The sequence below is a fragment of the Tupaia chinensis genome, unplaced genomic scaffold, assembly GCF_000334495.1.
Source record: "Tupaia chinensis unplaced genomic scaffold, TupChi_1.0 Scaffold000037_17, whole genome shotgun sequence".
NCBI classification, from domain to species: domain Eukaryota; kingdom Metazoa; phylum Chordata; class Mammalia; order Scandentia; family Tupaiidae; genus Tupaia; species Tupaia belangeri.
The window spans coordinates 320,053-334,966 of NW_006159475.1; positions in this window are offsets into that span (position 1 = coordinate 320,053).

Sequence of the window (14,914 nt, forward strand, 5' to 3'; positions counted from 1 at the left end):
ATGTGAGTCCAGCGACATAGCCATTACACCAACTGCTAGTCCCTAGATTATCTTTCAAATGTGAAGAAAAGACAAAAATATTCTCAGATAAACAGAACCTGAAAGAAATTACCAACACCAGACCAGCTGTTCAACAAGTTCTGAAGGGAGTGTTATACCAAGAAAACTAAAGAGAGAGAGATAGAAATAAGAGAATAAAAAACAACCCAGAAAACAGCTAACATAATGGTAGGGACAAGTCCAGAAGGATTGATAACAACATTGAATGTTAATAGATTAGATTCTTCAATCAAGAGACACAGACTGCCCAAATAGATTAAAAAACAGAAACCCTCTATCTGTTGCCTACAGGAAACACACCTCATGGATAAAGATATACATATACAAAAAGTGAAGGGCTGGAAAAGGTATTCCATGAAAGTGGAAACCAAAAAGGGCTGGAGTTACAATAATGATTTCAGACAGAACAGGCTTTAATACAAAAACTGTAAGAAGAGACAAAGAAGAGCATTATATAGTAGTAAAAGGGCTCATTTATTAAGAATATATAATGATTATAAATATCTATGCACCCAATACAGGAGCGCCCAAATACATGAAGGAAAGAGTAAAAAATGCTAGATCTAAAAGGAGAGATAGACTGCAACACACTAATTATTGGGGAAATTACATGGGAAACATCAAATATGAAATGATGCTTACCTTTCAGTGTATAGAAATTTGTGTCAATGGATGAGATTGTTTAAGAGTCTTAAATATTTATCATATAATAATATGTTATTAGTCATATTTGTAATGTTAAATAGTTCCAGCATTGTTTATCACAGAGATTACCATATTTGTCAATTTGGGGTTATGATGGTCATTTTAAGTCTTGTCCAAAGTTAATTTCTCTACTATGATGCTCTTTCTAAAACTTTTTGGAATAGGCTACAATCCAAAATTGGCTATTTTAAGGAAATTAATGAAAAATACTCTGGTAAGAATCCTTGAATATAGGTTCTTGATAACTTCGAGATATTTCTGGACTTCCGGGATTTAAATGGAAAGATTGTACCACGGTAACACTGCAAATTCAACAGAAGAGACTAATTACATGAGACTGAATTGATGAAATAGAATTGTATGACTTTTGACTAAAATATTACTGATTTTCTTCTATGCTTTGGTTTCCAGATTTAAATTTATTTTGTTTTCCTTTCAGCCATTGATAGCCTCAGCAATTAGTTTTTTAAAAAAAGTATATATATAATACACATTTTTTTAACAAAATTAAAACATAAACTTTTCTTCCACTTCCCTCTGGAATTGGAAAGTATTTGTGAATATTATTATTTCGTGGCAGTATGGTTATTTGCATAAGTTCAATAATACCTATTGCCTTGCATCAGAAATTAGAAATACTAATTATTGTCAAGGTTTTGACTAAAATGTCATATCTGAAGATATGATTAGAAAGCTAAAGAACGAAAGTTGATCTCAAGAAAGCCAACAGAGGGACCAGCAGTTAGCGTAATGGCTATGTCGCTGGACTCCCACGTAGTCGACCGTGGTTCAAGTCCTGGACCCAGTGGCTTAAACTCACGCCGGGTGCATGTGCGTGCGTGCCCAAGATCCCGAGAGGAGAATGGAGGAGAAGGGATTGCGGTGTGGCCATCCCCCCTGGGGGGTAATTTCCTGCTTTCTATCTCTCTGTCTCTCTCTGTCTGTCTGGCGAGCGCACGCGTCCTATAGCAAAAACCTCTCCAAAAAAAAAAAAAAAAAAAAAGCCAAAAGAAGCTCTTGGAAAGACTGCCTGGTACCATAAACAGTTCTGCCTAGCAAGTAAATAAAGAATGTCACTTCCTAACAAGCTGGAAAACTTCCAAGTACAGGTAGTTGAAGGGACAATTAGATGGTGAATTCATGATTTGGCTCAGCAGCCTTGGGAGCTTTTTAAAGAGTCTAATCTGAAGTCCCCTATTAGCTAAATCAGCTAAATCAGTATTCTTATGGGGCTTTGTGCAAATAACAGACCAAATTAATACTAAACTTTTTTTTTTTTGCTAATAAGTTAGTTTATGCTTCTCTTTGGTAAAAGGGCAAATGAAGATAGAAAAAACATCACAGAAGAAAATTAGAGCATACTTGTTAGTAGATTTTAACTCTGTTCATATTTGCTTTTTGAGTTTTTAGTGTCTATCTATTGTTTGAAAGAATTGTAACCTTTTTCCTGGCTTTAAGTCTTAAGCAAATTTTTCTTAACTTTTTTTATTTTGATTCATTAAAGCTAAAACTGCTTTTATTGAAAAAATATATATATAATAATAGCAAACTAAAGATAGTGCAGAAGAAGGGTGGACAACGAGGGGAGGAAATCAAGAGGAATAAAAAGTAAAAGATTTAAACAAAAGTGGATATTGTCTTCTGGTGATATTGTGTATGATAATGTCTTTTACTGGACCGATATGCAGTGTAGTCAAGGTGGCAAAATTCATTTTGTATGCTGTAAAGATGTACAGTGAATAAATGTAAAAAATATTTAAATAATAATTTTCAAAATTCTAAGAACCTGTGTTGAGATTAGGGACCTGGTGCCTTTATTGAGTGAGTTTAGTAGTTCCAGAGAATGAGAAAAGAACTATTAGACTGCTAGGAGACTCTAGTTTAAAACCAAACATAAAATTGAAGAATTGCTAATGTAATGAGGATCTCTGATGAAACAGTCTAAGAATTTCAACAGAAGATTGAAGTAGGACTGTTTTGCAAGTTTCTTTCCTCCTCCAAAGGGTAGGTCTAACAGAGATGCAGGGAGTTGGAAAAAGATACAAGGTACTAATGTCTTGTTTATTGGTTGAGTTCAAGGTGAGCTCACAAAGCTTTTAGTGGACTTGCAAAACCCATATCAATGGTCTCAAGCACTCTCTCCCTCTTGGAGCTAGAACCAATGCTCACAGAGCAGCTTCCTCCCTCTTGGAGCTCACAGCTGTGGAGCTGAGCTCAGCTGATACAAGGCTGAGCCAAGTGAAGGCCATAGAGGATGAGCAGGCTGAACCAAGGCAGAGCTGAGCAGGGCTAGCTGGCTAAGTAGGGCTGGCTGACCAGGTGTCCTTTCTCTTAAAGGGGCTGCAGATAATAGCAGTTCATTGCCAAAACCAAACTACCGTACACGCACATGCACGTTACATTCAATGGCATAAAACAGCAAAGTCATGATAGGGGGTTCATTCTCACTCTCTCTCTTTCTCTGGTGAGTCAAACACACACACACACACACACACAACGTAGAGGAAAGGGTTCCAGAAAGCAGCCAAGGGAGGCAGAAAAGCAGTAAGAGCAGGGTGCTGATGAACTTGGCCTATCCCAGATAATTGCTGGGGGAAGGTGAGTGCCAAAGAAAAGCCTAGGCCCTCTTCCCTTTCTGCATGCCACATGACCCACTCCATAATGAACGCAGAATTAATGAGTGTCATTAATTTACCTGCTTTATATTCCAAAGACACTTACAAAAGGGCCTAGCACCTTGCATAAATAGCATGTTTTCTGGGGAAAATGCCCTTAAAATACCAAACTGCTGATTTGCACATTAATTTTTAGAATACCCCCTAACTAAAAGTTTGGTATGCCTTGAGTGTTATTTCACTGACATACATAACTGAAAGACAAGGAAGCACATTCCTACAAATGAGGCTTTTTAAAAATGTGTATTAGTCCTTCCCTCAGATAAACACAATTAGTAAAATTAATGAAAAACTAACTTTAGTATTACTTGTCAAGAATATTAATGATTAAATATTTTAACATAGAATGGCAATAAGATGGTCATAGTAGTGCATGCCTATAATCTCAGCTACTTGAGATGCTTTGGCAGGAAGATCATGAGTTCAAGGCCTGCCTGGGCAATATAGTGAGAGCCTATGTCTTAAATAAATAAATAAATAAGAAAAGAAGAAAAAGAAAAGAAAAAGATTTAACGGGCACCATTTTTTTTTTTTAAGAAACATTAAGTTTCTAATTCATCCTTTTTTGAGATAAAGGAAAAACTATTTTCATATTTCCATGGAAACTGGCAAAATGACCTGCTCATTTGACAGTTGACCCTTTTCTCTCTGCTGGCCCAGCTTTCCACGATTACCAGCACACAGGCCTGTGTGGTCCACAGAGCCTTTTTCCCCACTTACCAACCCGCAGCAGGTAAAATGTGCAAAACACCTACTGTGGGTCACTTTAAATGCTTTCCTTCTAATCCTCGTGACAGTTTTGCTGCTGTTACTCCATTTGCAGATGGGAAAACTGAGCTCAGAGAAGTAAGGGGTTTACTCAAAGTCCCACAGCAAGCCAATGCCATGTTAAGCTTGGGATCACAAGGTTTCTCCTGACCACTGTGCCACTGGGACAATGGATAAGCAGGTGAAGGGGGTTGGGAGGAGACAGAAGGGAGAGGTATATGGAACACTCACTGCCCACTTTATAACTCACCCCCCAGTCAGGCTATGTACCAGCCACAGTTAGACAAGAGGCTCCAGCTTCGCCAGTAAAGATTGAAGTCCCAGACCCCAGCCTGTATATAACCTTAATAGCATGAACTCTGTCCCACCTTACTACCAAGCCAGCAATCTGTCATTGTATCTGTACCCAAGTCAGACTCATCATAAATGCAACACTTTATAGGGGGCTACACTGAAAATGATGTGACAGGAACAGTAGCTAGTATTAGTGTCATGACAGTGACTTGGTATGTGACCTTGAGGGATTTTGTTCCTTCAGCACTTTCTTATTTATCATTGTGTTTATCCTCAATAGATTTCACTAGATAATGTCCCAAAATATTGCCTTGGAACATACCTTATGGGCATTTAAAAGTATTTATTGTGAAACCAGCAGTTGGCCTAATGGCTATGTCACTGGACTCCCATGTCGTTGACTGCGGTTCGAGTCCTGGACCCAGTGGCTTAAACACGCCAGGCGTGTGTGTGTGCATGCCCAAGATCCCAAGAAGAGAATATTGGAGAAGGGATTGTGGTGTAGTCATCCCCCCCCACTGAGGGGGGGGGCAGTGATTTCTCACTCTCTGTCTCTCTTTCTGGCAAGTGCACATGCCCTATAGCAAAAAAACTTTCAAAAAAAAAGTATTTACTGTATGGTCTTTTTAATTCTAATAAGTTTCAATGAGTGGCATTCTTTGTTGACTGAGTATTATCACAGAATAATACAGAATGCGAAATCAAGATAAAGGTCATAAATCTGTAAATTACTTACATATATAAATGCTATTAATTTTACCTTTTAACTCTTTTTTTTTTTAATTATTTTCTCCTGGCTGCTACCCAAAATGTCATTTAGACAGAGGTTCTCAAATGTATCTGCTTGTTCAAATCACTTGAGGATCTTTTTTACAGGATGCTGTGCCAGAACTCCAGCCCACACCAAGAGAATTAGTCTCAGGGCAGGCAGGTCCTGGACAGTGTTTAAAAACCAGTGAGCATTGGAATCAGCAGATAGCGTAATGGTTACGTTGCTGGACTCCCATGTAGTTGACAGCTGCAAACCCAGTGGCTTAAAACTCATGCCACATGTGCCTGCATGCCCAAAAAATCCTGGGAGGAGAAGGGATTGCAGCGTGGCCACCCTCTCTGGGGGGTGATTTCTCACTTTCTTGCTCTCTATTTTTCTCTGTCTTTCCAGCAAGCTCACATATCCTATAGCAAAAAACCTCTATACAGAAAAAGAAAAAGAAAAAAAAAAAAAAACAATGAGCATAGAAGATTTAAATGGATTTCTAAGACTGAGAAGCTGTAGGACAGAAAACTCACACTGGCCTTAAAACTTGTGGAGATCAATAAGACTCTCTTTCCCCAGAGATGTCCAGGTAATCAGTCTGGGACGAGCCTGGGAGAAGCATTCCTCACGACTCTCATGTGTGGCCAAGTTTGAGAACCACCACAGTGTACATAAGGGAAGTCATGATTCAACAGAAAGAGACAATAAATTAAAGTGCCAAAAAAAGTGAGACACAAAGCTATTCACACTTCTTTGAGTAATTGGACCTCACCATTTTTACCTCCATCTGGTCTCCTTCCAAACGCAAGTTATTAATGAAGGTAAAGCTGGCTTCTCACACATCCACAGGCAATCTCCTTTAGGTTCCCTCCAAGGCTTCCTGCTCGGCTCTTGAAACCGTAGACATAGAAACAAAGAACCCAGGGTTAGAGTCAGCTCTGCCACGTATACCTCAGCAGAGTAACTCCCTACGTCTCAGCCTCCTCCTCTGTAAACCGGGGATAATGACCACCTGCGGGGCGGTAGTAAGGACGTCACGTGTGCCAACACAGGCAACGTGATTCGCAAAGAGCTGGACAGACGGCATGTGCACAATGAGCACTGGCTACTTTGATTATCTGTGGTCTTCGTCCATCTTTCATTGGTAATAATTAATAGTGCTCATTAACACCAAATGAGCTTATGACATTCCAGGCACTGTCCCAACTGCTTTATCTATATTACCTTACCTAATTCTCACAACAGCCTTATAAAGGAATCCAATTATGAGTCCCATCTTACAGAGGAGCAAACTGAGGGATGGGGGTTGAGCGTGAAGTAACTTGCCCGCAGTCCCATAGTGAGTGAGTGGTAGAGCCAGGTGGGGCTCCAGAGCCCTTGTTCCTAATCTCTCACAACACTGGCCCTGCTCATTACCTCTGCCTGCTCACATTGTTCAACCCTATCCTACAAACCTGAACCCTGAGGCAGCAATCAAGATTTGACAGAGATCACTGGGCATCCCAGGTGGCCATCTTCCAGGCCCTACTCCCTAAGATCAGGGGGAGAGAACTCAGTGCTTCCTTCTCTTCGTCCATCTTACTGACCACCACTTTGTAGTTTTAACATCTGCTTGAGCAATTTTACCTATGTCTCGTGTTGTTGAAAGGTTCAAACAGAAGCTGGTTCGAGGCTCAGACACAGCACTCGGGGCATAGTACTCCAGCCCACTACTATTTCCCTGTCATCCTTGACACTAACATCTCAAGCCCCTGGTGGGTAATTTCCTCCCCAGCAATATGCCTACAGCTCCAAAAGCTGGGTGAACTGCTGTGCCTTTGTTTTAGCCCCACAAATCTCCCTTTGGGGCTGGCAAACAGATCCAGTGCTGGGAAGTGGTAGCGAAGGTTGGGGGAGAAGACAGTACAACCCACAAGGCAATGGCATTGCTGGGACGGGCTTGCATCTGAGTGTCATTTTCTTACCACTTTATTAGCCTGCTGGCTCTAATACAAGCTAAGCTAATTCTTTCCTCCCCTCATCCCAGAAACAGTCTGTGGAGAGCTATGCTTCTCCCTGGGTTTGCACACTCCCAGCCCTTCCTCCAGGCTCCCTGAGCCTACTGTTTAGCGTTGCTGGTTCAGTGGAAACATTTCTCCAGAAGTGCCCCTGCTTTGACATTCATCCATGCCAAGAATTACCAGTAATGTATTTTATAACTTCTTCATTGCCTAAACAGTTTCTTTTTCTTTTTTTTTTTTTAGAGGTTTTTGCTATCGAGCATGTGCACTCGCCAGAAAGACAGAGAGACACAGAGGTATAGAAAGCGAGAAATCACCCCCCAAGGGGAGATGGCCATGCCGCAATCCCATCTCCTCCATTCTCCTCTCAGGATCCTGGGCACACACGCACATGCGCCCGGCGTGAGTTTAAGCCACTGGGTCCGGTATTCGAACCGTGGGCGGCTACATGGGAGTCCAGCAACATAGCCATTATGCTAACTGCTGGTCCCTAAACAGTTTCTTTATCATCCCAGATACCAATTTTTTTAAAAGAATTACTTTATTCAACTTTATTTACCCATTTATTTATTTATTTTACCAGAGAGGGGAAGAGAGAGAGAAAGAAAATTAGAAAGTAAGAAAGCAAGCTGCCAGGTCTGGGACTCAAACTGCAATCGGCCATGTGGGAGTCCAGCACCCAAAACCACCCTGCCACCAACCAGCCCCCCTAGATACCAACTTTAATGGCTTTGTTCAGCAATATCGTCACTTCTGAATCATCCATTAACCTCTCTCATGAATAGATCTGCTTTCTGTCTGGTCCTTCTTTCTCCTTGGGCATCATTTTTCTCCCAGGTGCATCTCCCTGGCTTCTTTTTAAGTCACAGAGTCTACAAATTCAGTCAGTCTAAGTATGGGTAATAACAACTCCCACCTTCTAGAAATTTCTTTTTAGGAAGAAATCTTCCTGATAGGCCAGGGATGGGGAGGGGCAGGAATCTCTGAAGAGTAGAATGCTGTTCCCCATGGTTTCTAAGATGACTTTAGGAAATTCTTGGCTTCAGAATAGCCCCAGGTAGCCTACCATGTCTGCAGGATTATCACACAGAGGGAGGAATGTGTGAGCTGGAGTCCAGCTATGATTGGAATGCTAAACTCCTTCAGTTAAGCTGCATAACTTTGGTCTGTATTTCAAATTCCTGACCTTAGGTTTCCTTCTGGAAATGGAAATAATAAAAGGATGTCATGGGAACTGAAGGAGATACTACATTTAAAAAGCTTGACACATACAGGCTAGCGGGTGGCATGGTGGTTAAGGCACTGGATTCCCACATGGCCAATTGCATTTCAGGTTCCAGACAAGGCAACTTGAAAAAAATCACACCAGGCACATGTATGTGCATACCCAAAATCCCAAAAGGAGAATGGAGAAGGGATTGTGGTATGGCTCATCCTCCCTGGAGAGTGATTTTTCACTTTCCCTCTCACTGCCTCTTGCTCTGTCTCTCTCTGGCTAGCACAAGCACTCTATGCCAAAAAGCTTTAAAAAAAAGAAAGAAAGAAGAAAGAAAGAAAGAAAGAAAGAAAGAAAGAAAGAAAGAAAGAAAGAAAGAAAGAAGGAAGGAAGGAAGGAAGGGAGGAAGGAAGGAAGGAAGGAAGGGAGAAATTATTATTGCTGTGGTTTTATTATCATTTTCATTGTCTGTATTAATGACAGATCCTATTTTCTAGGATGCACTGAGAGCCAGGGATTGGAAAACACATCTGTCAACAGAGGAGGCAAGACTAGAAGAGCACTGATGGTCTCTGGTCCTCTGGTCAGCTGACACAGAGGAAGCAGCAGGGCTCCCCTCCCCAGCATTTCTGAACCTCCCCACCCCACTTTCTCTCTTCTATTGCCTCTCTTCTCTCACTCTCTCCTTCTTCCTTTTCCTCTCCTTGGTGTTTTGAAAGTACTCCTGTAACATTAGATGAGCTTTGGGCAGCTGAGCAGAAAATACGTAGAGCTTATAGTTTCCCATTTTTAATATGAATTATTTAAAGATTAAAAATTCCAGGATGCACTAGTCACAGCAGTTCAGGTGGGGGTGGAGGGGAGGAAAAGGTGGTGGTTGGTGTGGGTTTTTCACTTCTTATTGCATATAATTTTTATGTATTAGAATTATAAGTAATAGCTGCCTTCTTTTTTGTATTTTTCAGTATTTAAATACTTTAACCTAATTCATGACTTGAAAAGATTAAATAAATGGATAAAAAAGATTTATCATTTCAATTAAATGAATTTTTCTAATTCAGAGATTCCATTGCCATAATGCTTGTTTCATTAGTTTCTGTTCAATGAATATCCTCTTTAAACCTTGCAAAATGGTAGAAGAAATTAGCTACAATCCATGATAAAAACTAAGAGGCCGTTAGAGAAAAGAGGAAGGTGTTGTCCTTGGATAAAAAGAAGTGAGCCCCCAGTCAGGGCTAGCAGCCAAGACCAGTGAGCTCCTTGGACCACAGGGCTCCTTTCTTCCTTCTCTAGAAGACTTCCTGCACTCATTTCTTTATTTTACAGTATTCTTTGGTAGCTAGGGCACCATAGAGATTTACTCACTCCATATTTTATATATGGGCTCATCTGTTAATGCTGGATGCTAGACACTCATTTGTAGACCGAAGTGGTGTTCTTGGGACCAGCAGTTGGCGTAATGGCTATGTTGCTGGACTCCCACATAGTCAACCGTGATTCGAGTCCTGGACCCAGTGGCTTAAACTAACGCCGGGCGCGTGTGCGTGTGTGCCCAAGATCCCGAGAGGAGAGTGGAGGAGAAGGGATTGCAACGTGGCCATCCCCCCTGGGAGGTGATTTCTCGCTATCTGTCTCTCTGTCTCTCTGTCTGTCTGGCGAGCGCACGCACCCTATAGCAAGAAAAAAAAAAAGAACAAAGTGGTGTTCTTTATGTTCGTTGTTAAGGCACACTTGGTAGATGGGGGAGAAAGGGTATTCCCATAGCTAAGTGATAGAGATTATCTCTGTGAATAGAGTTCTGTGTGTTATTAAATCTGGGTTCAGATCTAAGGTAAACCCCTATTCAAAATATAAGACCTAAGTTTATCACAACCCATGTATTGCCAAACTTTCTGCTAAACATTGCCACAGACTCATTTCTCTGTGTTCCAAACTTACTCACATCAACTAAGTGCCTAGCATCATTATAATATTTTCATCAAAAAGAATCCAAACCAAGTATAAATTAATAAGCCTTTTGGAGGGCTATTTGTAACACCTATCAAAATTTATTTTATGTGCCTAAGTGTGCAGAAACATATCCACAAACCTACATATTATAGCAGGATAGCATTGTTTATAATAGAAATATCAGAAACAAATCTATCTTTAGACTGCTTACATAAGTTGTCAGACTCCATACAATGAAATATATGTATTCACTAAAAAGAATGTGGTCTGGGGCCAGCAGGTGGCATATTGGTTAAGGTGATGGAATTCCACTTGGCCAACCACAGTTTGATTCCCCGACCTGGCAGCTTGAAAACCATTCTGGGCATGTGTGGCTGTGTGCCCAAAATCCCAGGAGAAGAAGAGATTGTGGCATGGCCACTCCCCTGGGGGGAGGCGGGGTGATTTCTCACTTTCCAGGTCTCTGTCTCGACCTCTGTCTCCCATGTCTCTGTCTATCTGTCCATAGAGCACACATATGCCCTATGGCAAAAACCTAAAAAAAGAAAGAAAGAGAGAAAGAAAGAAAGAATAAAGAATGAGGTATCAAAATTCTGACAGTAAATATATCTAAGACACATTGTCAAGGGGGAAAAAACAGTTCCATTATATATATAATGATATGCCTAATTACATAAATAGAAAAATAATTAATATATATATTCCTTTAGATATAAAAAAGTAGAAAATATTCTAAAATATTTTATTTCATTTAGTAAATTCTTACATAGGACTTTTGATAGGCCAGGGCCATTTTAAGCTCTTTGCAGATATTAACTCAGGTAATCCTCATGAAAACCTCTGAGGTAGGCGCTATCATTGTTTGTACATTTTAGATAAGGAATGGGGGTCACAGAAAGCCTGCGGCCACATGCTACAAGCCTGTGATGGTCGCAGCTGAGCTTTGCCCTGGCCAGATTGGCCCAGCATCTCTTCTATAGATGCAGATGCTCTTTCTTTTTAATCCTGCTTAAAGTGTCTTTAAACAAGCAGTTATTGCTTTTATTTGTTAATGTAAGAATCAGTCTAGACAGTGGTGCAGCAGTAGAATACAGAGCTCAAGGAGCCCAACCCTGGGAGGGTTAGTGGTTTGCATTCAGAGTCCCCCCTGAGCACACTGGGCATGTGCCAGCCCATGATCCAGAGTTAGCTGAGGTAAGGTGTGGGTCAAAGCATGAAGATCTGTTGGAGGGAGCTGTTTCTCTTTCTCACTCGTGGAAGAAATAAAGTTTTTTAAATAAAAATTTAAAATTAATAGGAAGAAACGATCTAAGTCCATTTGGGGCATATCCATTGCTGTTATAAGGCATAATGTGGATGCCTCAGGGTTCAGGTTTTAGGACAAAATTCAGAAACATAGCAGGTTGCTTGTCTTTTTAAGTTACAGAAAAACTAGAATTTGTTTCAACTCTTGATTCTTTCTGAAATCTAGCTCAAAAATTGGTTTTAGACATCCTGTATTTAGACATGCATCTCTAAGATGCTCTTACAGAAGCCAACAGTACAAGCCTAAGCGAGGGGGCGGGCCCTCTAACAAGACCTTCAACAAGGAGGCCAGGAAGTAGCTTGAGAGAGGTGGAACGCTGTAATTGGCTGTGGATACACCGGTGTCACAGAGTTCTTAGGAATCCCAGGGCAATTGCCCTTCCCTCTAAGCAGGATACTTAAATTGTTGGAAATGACTCATACATAGCTTACTTTCTCTTGGTGGTTTCACCATTGACAGGCAGAGGATTATTATTGCCGTTCCACTTAACATTTGATACCACACATGCAGGTTTACTAGAAGTCCTGAGAGATGTGTAAGAGAGAATGGAGAACAAAAAAGAAAATATAATCAGCAGAACAACAAAAAGAAAGCTTCAGGATCTGTCTGTGGAAGAAAAACATGTCTTAGGACCAATTGAGAGTGCAGGACTGGGGTACGGAATCTCAAGCATGCTCAAGTCTTCTGGGAGGGTACCCAACAGGCAGGAACTTTGGTTGCAAATAACAAGGCCCAGCCCAAGGTAGCATAAGTAAAAGAGGTGAGTACAGAAGTAAAAAGACAATGGACCTCTCATGGAAGCCAGTGGCAGTTTACTGTCAGATAAGAGTAAAACCTGAAACTGGAAGTCCAGCAAGCCCCTTGGGAGTAGAATTCTCAGACCTGCCAAAATTCCAGTCAGTGGATAGCCTTCAGTCCACTCACACGGCAGAAGGAGCAGTGTCTGATTTGGTCATCTCCCCCAGGCTTTTGTAGTTGGCTTCCAAAATCAAGAGACAGTTCCAGCATCTATAGCAAGTTGGTGGTGTCCTTGGCTCCTCGGATTATTTTACAATCTGCTGCTCACACCTCTTAGCCTTCATGACAGGAGGAAAGGCAGAAACAGCATTTCCTTTTCCTTGTGTGATGCCAACTTCTTTTCTCTTCTCATTTTTATCTTCCCTCTTTCTTCTTCTATGACATTTCTTTGGCTGCCCAGCAAGTCATTTACAGCCTCCCTTATGGCATCTCTTGCTCCCTCCCCTAGCCATGAGCCTCCCCCATGATATTTCTGTAATGGTTAATTGATTGCTCAGAATGGAATCGTTCTGTTGTCTGCATTTAGTTTGACTGCACATACCGCTGCATCTTCCAGGGTCCATGGTCAGTTTAACTGTATTACAAAGAGCAGAATCCAAAAATCTTGAACTGCAAATCTCATCCTAGGATCTTTAGTTTTCAAATGAGAATCTGTCTTGGTTAGGTTTCTAAAATTTGAGATGAAGACTCAGAAAAAATCATCCAAGAAATCATCCTAGGAAGCAGGAGTGGGAAGCATGAGAGAGAAAAAGAAAACTGGATAGAGTCAAGGATAAAAGTTGGAATATGTAGCTAGGAAAAGACTCTCAAGATGGGGAAATGATAACATAATAACCACCTTTATTATTCCCTGGATGAGATAGAATCAGAGTGAAATTAACTGAGAACGATGAATAACAGGAACAAGGAGCATATCTGAGCTACATGCACACACACATATTTTAACATAAAGACATTCAAGTTTGCTGGTTTGTTTTGAGATGTTTGCTATAAGGCATGTGCACTAGCCAGAGAGATAGAAAGTAAGAAATCACACACACCCACCCCCGGCCCCAGCCCCAGGGTGGTTGGCCATACTATAATCCCTTTGCTTCCATTCTGCTCTCAAGATTTTGGACACACATGCACACACACCCAGCCTGAGTTTTAAGCTGCCAGGTCCAGAACTCAAACCACCATTGACTACTTGGGAGTCCAGAAACATAACCATTACACTATCTGCTGATCCCCATTGAAGAACTTTTAACAGGGCCAGCTCTATGGTGCAGCTGTAAATGCATTGTTCAAAAGAAACCAGATCACACATAACAACTGCAGTTGAGCTCTCCAGCCCAACTGTCCTGACACATGCCAGACACACAGGCAAGCGCTCAAGATTTGACAAGCCAGAAAGCTAGAAGGGGATCGTGGTGTGATCAGATCCTATGGAGCATGCTCATCTTGCTCACTCTCATATGTGAGTGCATACGCTATCATGATTTAAAATAAATTAATTAATAAGTAAAGTTTTTAATAATAGATTAAATCTGGGACCAGCAGATGGCAAAATGGCTATGTCGCTGGACTCCCCCATGGCAGTTCGAGTCCCAGACTCAGAGGCTTGAAATGTACTCCAGGCATGTGTGAGTGCATGCCCAAGATCCCAGGAAGAGAGTAAAGGAGAAGGAATTGCAGGCGGCTCTCCCCCCTGGGAGTGTGATTTCTCACTTTCTGTCTCTCTGTCTCTCTCTGCACATACCCTATAGCAAAAATCTCTCTAAAAATAATAATAATAGACTAAATCTTACTTCAGGTTGCTATGGCAAAATACTATAGATTGGGATGGCTTAAATAGCAGACATTTATTTCTCACTGTTCTGAAGTCTAGGAAGTCCAAAACAAACATCCAATAGATTCAGTGTCTGCTGAGAGCTCTCTTCCTGGCTTGCAAACATCTGCCTTCTCACTGTATCCTCATGTGGCCAGGATAGAAATCATCTCTCTCATGTTTGTTCTTATAAAAGCATGAATCCCATTAATAAGGATCCATGTCTTCATGATCTAAATACATCCCAAAGGCCCCACCTCCAAAAATAACCACATGGTGGACCAGGACTTCAACATACAATTTTAGGGAGACACATTCTGTTTCTATCACACTACCTGATCAGAAAACCCAAATATCTGCAGCTCCATGAGTTCTTTAATGATAACAATAGTGGTAAATGTTAAAACATAAACAAAACCAACACACACACAAAAAGTTTACTTTATGTGAACTTCTAAGTTAGTAAGATACTAATCAAATTGATGAAACTAATGGTGCTATCAGAAATAAACTGTACTGGGAACCAGCAGTTAGCGTGATGGCTATGTCGCTGGACTCCCACGTAGTCGACCGCGGTT